The sequence below is a fragment of the Notothenia coriiceps genome, unplaced genomic scaffold (assembly GCF_000735185.1).
Source record: "Notothenia coriiceps isolate Sejong01 unplaced genomic scaffold, NC01 NC01_scaffold00037470, whole genome shotgun sequence".
In the NCBI taxonomy this organism is placed as follows: Eukaryota; Metazoa; Chordata; class Actinopteri; order Perciformes; family Nototheniidae; genus Notothenia; species Notothenia coriiceps.
The window spans coordinates 124,746-131,178 of record NW_011370171.1 but is presented as its reverse complement, the minus strand read 5'-3'; the positions used below and the strand labels follow the sequence as shown (position 1 = coordinate 131,178).

Genomic DNA, 6,433 nt, shown 5'->3' with positions numbered 1-6,433 from the left:
GTAAGGACTTTATTTCACATAAAGTCGGCAGTTATTACGCACGAATTAGGGGTCACGCAAATCAACCTTTTTGTTTTATGACAGTAAAGTTAGGTGCCAAAAGTTTTGCAAATTCGTGTACGATTTAAACGATTGCGCTTTACTAGCTTAAAAGCTTAGTTTTCAATTCGAATTATCAATCACACTGTGAAGGCCACGAAGTTCTTTATTTTTGCGGGAATATAATTTTTTGGGACAAAATTAAATTAATGCAGTGATAGTTTGTAACAAATTAAAGAATGTTCATCCTCTTCAAAAAACCAATCAAACATCCGCTCTTCCTTTAATCGTAATCCATTTTTCCATCCACGCTTTTCACAATCCCAATCCTACGCCCCATTCCGATTCCGAAGTCTAACTTCCCTCCTTCTATTGACGGATGGGCCTTTGCTCCTACGTAGCGACTAGTCATTCGAGCAGTGCAACGGAGTTAGCCAACTCTTCCATCCCCCGGCAGGGCAGTTCACGAGATTTTCAACTCTTCCTCCCGGCTGAACTCCGAACTTTCTCCCCGCGACACCAGACGCGTGACGTACTCCCCGGAAGATTAAGCCTCTCCATCCCTTTACGTCTCCTAAAGAAAAAGTCAGGTTGTTCCAAAAAGCGGTCGCAGGACGACGAGCAAACGGCGACTACAAATGGTCGGCTATTAATACAAGACTCAAACGAGGCCCGTTCCGAAATTGGCGGGGTCTCCGAAACTCGAGAAGTCGGCCTAATAGTGAGAGACGTAAAATACGAAGAGCTAGCAAAAAAGACGGGACAAAAATAGTAGGGTTATAAGACCGGAGGCGGACTCTCAGTCGAGAGTCAAATGTTGTTCCTTTGGCGTGACATCGACTCAGTCACACTCTTTTTCAAAAATCTCATGAACGAGGTACCTGTTCACTCAAACCGTTAAATGAGACAGGCTTATGTAAAAAGTGACTAGGTCTTACTGTTGTTACCCCCGGTGACCTTTAAAGAAGAAGAAGCGGGTAACATAAATAGTAAAAGGGTGCCAAAAATTTAAAAAATGACGTAGTGTGGACCCATTAGCAACTAAAATTGCTAAGGGCCAAAGACGGGGAAAGCGTAAGGTCAATAAAAGCAAGAGGTAAGTCGTCAGACAAGCTTCTCCGCATTTTTATTTCAGGGATACTGTTTGACCCTCTCTTTTATAATAATACTTTTATAAATTCAGTTAGACGGGATAAGGATGAAATGTTTAGTGGACGTATAACGAACTTAAGAAGCCAATAACTTGATGTTAATATATTTTATATTAGAGACGTAACAAATCAATGAAGATTCTACCACGTCAAACTCTTACATGGTAACGGATCAGAGAGACTACAATGTTGAGTTGGACGGAACTATGTCTCAGGTTGGTGTGTACAGGTTTGTAATCCGGATTAACTTATATTATATGAATCATAAATATCGATATCCCGATCGGCCGAAAAGATTTTGAGTTTCTGCGAATTTACAGTGACGGTATGTGTACGACGGTCGACGAGTGACAAACATTTTCATTTATTTATCATAAAAGTAAAGTTAATTACATGAAGATATTAGGGACGGAGGTTTTGTTAATGTGACTGTTTTTAAAAGGGAACACGAAGGACCCGAGACCCTACACCATGTCCGCGCCTCCTGTGTCCCCTCCGACGAAGTGAAGTATTTCCCTTTAACGCCAGGGAATATAATTGTTGTGTCCGTCGATTTTGCGAGTTATTGGAAGTAATGCACGATCCCTTCTCTTGTATTCTTAACTGTTCTACTCGACAATTATGCGTCAGCCTAGGCGACACGCATCTTTACTGTCTCTCTCCTCTCTCTCTCCTCTCTCTCTCTCGCTCTCTCGGTGCGCTAGCCTAGAACCCAGCGACCTCAGCGCTACACACCCCCCCATGCCGTAGCAAAGAAAAACCTACCTTGCCGCCACCGGACGGCCTTGACCTCTCTCTCCTCTCTCCCTCTCTCTCTCTCTGCGACTCGAGTGGTACATCGCTAAGTCGACTAATTGCCTCGTATGCTACTCCTCTCCTCGACGCCAGGCGCCCAGAGCCAGGAGTGGGGGACGGAGTGTGAGAAAGTAGGACCTGGCCTGGTAACAAAAACAGGATAGACTAGGCTCAAACGAAGGGTTGGGACGGTGAACGAAATCTACGGGGGGGGGCAGATTGACATGTCTCTAGCCGGCTCTACGTAAAGGAATCATTAGCTGTTCGGTTTGGTTTTGATTTTAAAGATTTGCTGGTTACGCCTGTACATGTTAACGCTATACTCCAAGACGGAAACATTTTGACTTATAGTTATTAACTGTTAATTTAGTCCCGCTTTTTGCATGAACAGGCGGACCTTTCAGTTACTTCAGAATGAACAAGCTTAACCATTTTTGTGCAGGGCCCTGCCACCGCTGCCACATAGAAAAAGCGTGTGACCTGTCTCCATAAGGTAGCTCAAATGTGTGTGAGCGCGTCATCCGAGCCTACCCTCTCGCCGGAGAGTTACCGCACAAAAACTACTCACTAATTTACTAGTCCGAGCCCATACTAATAACCGTCGTGCTCGCAAGGAGCCAGAGGGTGCTCTAGACTAAAAGGAACCACAGGGCGGGGAATCTGAAGCAACGGCCCCGAGGCATTGACTCACCTGTGTACCTTGGTGGTCAGAGTCGCTGTCATCTCGGATCAAAAAGTGGACAGGACCTAGGAGGAGACACAATTCAGAGGGAGGCGTACCACAGACATCAGAATTATATATATATTAATAATATAAGATATAATATGTTACTTTTGTGACTGGGTAAGTACACAACACGGGAGTCGGGACGTCACGTGCCTCAAAGGTTGAGAAGGAGGGGCGTCCTGTCACGTGTCTCAAAGGTTGAGAAGGAGGGGCGTCCCGTCACGTGCTCAAAGGTTGAGAAGGAGGGGCGATCTTGAGGTTGAGAAGGAGGGGCCTGTGGTACTGCGCACTGCAGTGAGGGGTACTACCTCCGAATGGCTCAGGGTCGGTGATGGGGAAATCCTGGCGTGGAGTAGGAAAAATTGCTGGATTGGGAGAGGCATAAGAAGCTGCAGCCGAGGTAGTTAGAGCTGAGATCTGGCATGCTAACTCAGAGACATGATGAGCCATGGACTGATTGCTCTCTACTAACGCCCGAATGAGCTGGTTGTGTTGACCCAGGAGGGAACCATGACTAGACAGGGCATGATGGACTGTGGCGGGATCCGCTCCAGTGCCTGCGGGGTTTATTCTTGGCCAGTTCTTCTGTTCGGTTTCCCGAGAAGTGACTGGAGATGAGAACCCGCTATGCAAGCACTAAAACCGAGACAGTGGTGAAGTGTCAAAAAAAGGCTTTATTTTGTCCACGACACTGACAAGGAGTTGACGAAGCACACGTAGAGGGAAGACGTGGAGCTGGATTCCGGGAATCAGAATGTAGGTAGCCACGCTCAGCCAGGGAGACAAAACAAACACAGACAGGAGGAAAAAGAAGGAGGAAGTACTGCAGATCCTCACACTACGTGTCATTTCTCATTTCACCTTTAATTCACTGTTTCAAAACGTAGTATTTAGCCACATGCTAATGCTAACCTTAAATTGAAGCTAACAATATTTACTCGCAAAAGTCGTTGTGTGAACTTCCGGTTTTTCAGAATAAAACAATTTTAAACTAAACAGTGTATTTAATTTCAAGTTTTCAGAATAAAACAGGTTTAAATTAAAACAGTGTATTCAATTTAAATTACGCCATATAAACATTTTATTTGTTACACTCCCTCGACAAAAAGCAATGGACTTCCTTGTCGTATTTTGGTACATAACAGAAAATAAGCTTTGTGGCTAACACCAATATGTTATTTTTGAAGCGTAAATGCAATCGGCGGAAATGAAAATGACACGAGGGAACAGGAATGCTAAGCCTTTTCTGCGTTCAAGACACAAATGACTGCCCCACTCAATGATCCCTAACTGTCATACATCTCTCTTCTTGCCCATAAACCAGTACTTCTGCCTGTCCCTTCACTACCCCAGCCCTAACCCCAAACTTATTTTGCCCCCCTCTCTTCCAGGTCATTGGGTTTATCCCTGGTTAGGCTTGTCATACTGATGGACAGGGACAGTTGGGTTTTCTGGCTTCAAATCAAGGCCAGCACTCAGCCTTTGAGACAACGCTGCATTCAATGAAGGGGTCCATTCCACCGGGTGAGCTGAGAGTCATTCAATCCACTGCTACCTCTCACATGCCCTGCCCAAACAACACACAAACACAGGAAGAGAGGGGGGGTCACATACACTTTCATATAGAGGCGTACGTCACAGACTCATGCATATTACTCAGAGCTCAAGATCAAGTGAAATAAAAGTTGGCTGAGCTACAATGATATCATATGTAGCTTGTCTCATTCAGATGATTATCAGGATCCTGAAGCAATAAACAGCACTGGGTCCACTGGATACAGATAGATACACATCCTCTCAGTTCTACAGACATTCCATCCACTCTGGCAGCAGCCATTTATCTGGATAATGATGCAATCTCCTAATTTAAGGCAAATTTCACGCAGAAATACCTCCTGCATTACTTTCGTTCATTTTTTGCCAGGCCTATGCAATAATCAAGATTAGGCCAACAATCTCATGTTTCTCTTGATGATGAATCCGACCCTGTGGCCATTTGCTGCATGTTGTCCCCTCCCCTAATAAAGGCCAAAAGTTAATTCCTAAAATATTCTTTGTTGGCTTTTTTTTAATTATGTTGGCATTGGACTGGTGTCTTTCTGGCTTCCATTACAGCATGTAGTTGGTTTTAATCCAAGCTATTCCTGTAAATAAATACAAATCTGCTCATTCTTGCATGTCCGACCTAGTGGACCTAATTTATTCTGAGATCTCAGCAGTCCTTGCACTAAGCTGAATGCCACACTATACAAAAATCGTTTTAAAAATGTGCTATATAAATAAAACTTGATTTGATTTGATACAGATAGTGCAAAATGCAACACTTTAAGTCAATACAGTTTTATAGCGTAACATTAAGAAAATATGAAAATCCACTAAGGAAATCCAATTGGTCTTTGTCGAGGGAGCCCTTGTGATGCTAACTTCCGGGTCGGCCAACAAAAAGACCTCTTCACTTCAATGCCCACAGACAATGTAACAGACCTATTAGCACTATTAAGATATCAGGCCAACGCTCGATCTCAGCTCTTCAAACAGGGACTCCTACTGTAGTCACAGTGCTGCCCCTGGCCAAATTGGAAATCAAGTGTTAATCCCACACGAGTAGGACGTGAGTGTTTAGGTTTGTTAATATCTGCCCTGAAGGGAGTAGGAAGTAGGAAGTAGGAACAGGAAGTAGGGTTTTCTGCGGCCCTCTGGATGAACTGGTCCGCAGGTCACACAGTTTAAATACAAAGTAGTTCCTAACAGCTGCAACTCAAACGTTGTTCCCTTTGACAGTATAGATGTCAATCATAGAAGCACAGCAACCAGCAGGTCAGGTGTTGTGCCATAAATCTGTGTCCCATAAAAGTGTATTCTTATTAATGTGACTTTTGTGGCCTTCGAATGGAACCAACAACAAGTCATCACAATGTGCTTGTTATTCTCTTGTGAATTTCAAAGACCTGCTAAAAAAATAAAAACTGTGATAAAGACAATTTAGAGAGTAGCAGCCATTGGCTCTTACATTTTCAACAATACATTCTGAAATTGAATTTTAAAATAAGAGGTTTTTAAGTGCCTCTTAAAGCCACCTGTTTTAGCTAGTTTTAGGTTTGCCCCCAAAAGCTTTATCAATGTAACTTGAACAGCACTTCTCACCATACACACCTAAGGATGCCTCTGATTCCCTGATTAAACCTTAGTGTCAGATATTCCACAGGACAAGGCAGCACACCTGGGCTAGGTTAGGACCCTGCTGCTCCATCCTCCACGGCTGCTGAGTAGGCAGAGCAGCGCCTCCCTCCACATCCTGCCTCCATGTCACCCCCCAAGTCTATAAACTCTGGGAAATTCCCAGCCTTGTAATGTGACTGTATAAAACATAATACTATGTGCAGGATTCTCACTGCGTCCTTAGTCCTGTGCTACTACAGCCACAGATGTTTGAGCAGGCATCCAGGAACCCTGGCGAGGTCATTTGCTTGGAAAAGAGGGAAGAAGGGAAGTGTGTGTGTGTGTGTGTGTGTGTGTGTGTGTGTGTGTGTGTGTGTGTGTGTGTGTGTGTGTGTGTGTGTGTGTGTGTGTGTGTGTAGTAGTAGTAGTAGTAGTAGTACGTAGTAGTACGTAGTAGTACGTACGTAGTACGTATAGTAGTAGTACGTAGTACGTACGTACGTAGTACGTACGTACGTACGTACGTACGTACGTACGTAGTACGTAGTAGTAGTAGTAGTAG

The 6,433-nt window shown here is 44.1% G+C and overlaps 1 protein-coding gene and 1 long non-coding RNA gene across 2 annotated transcripts in view; one reads left to right on the top strand and one right to left on the bottom strand.

Moving 5' to 3' along the window:
• The window catches only part of LOC104967573 (carboxypeptidase Q), a gene marked incomplete at its 5' end in the record, with an annotated part of 309,328 nt that overhangs the window by 178,892 nt on the left and 124,003 nt on the right, over nt 1–6,433 (bottom strand). The window lies entirely within an intron of this gene.
• The window catches only part of LOC104967562 (uncharacterized), a 20,539-nt gene continuing 17,111 nt past the window's right edge, over nt 3,006–6,433 (top strand). Inside the window, exons 1-2 of the long non-coding RNA XR_800743.1 lie at nt 3,006–3,468; nt 4,104–4,236. This is a non-coding gene — a long non-coding RNA (uncharacterized lncRNA). The remainder of the gene's footprint in view (nt 3,469–4,103; nt 4,237–6,433) is intronic.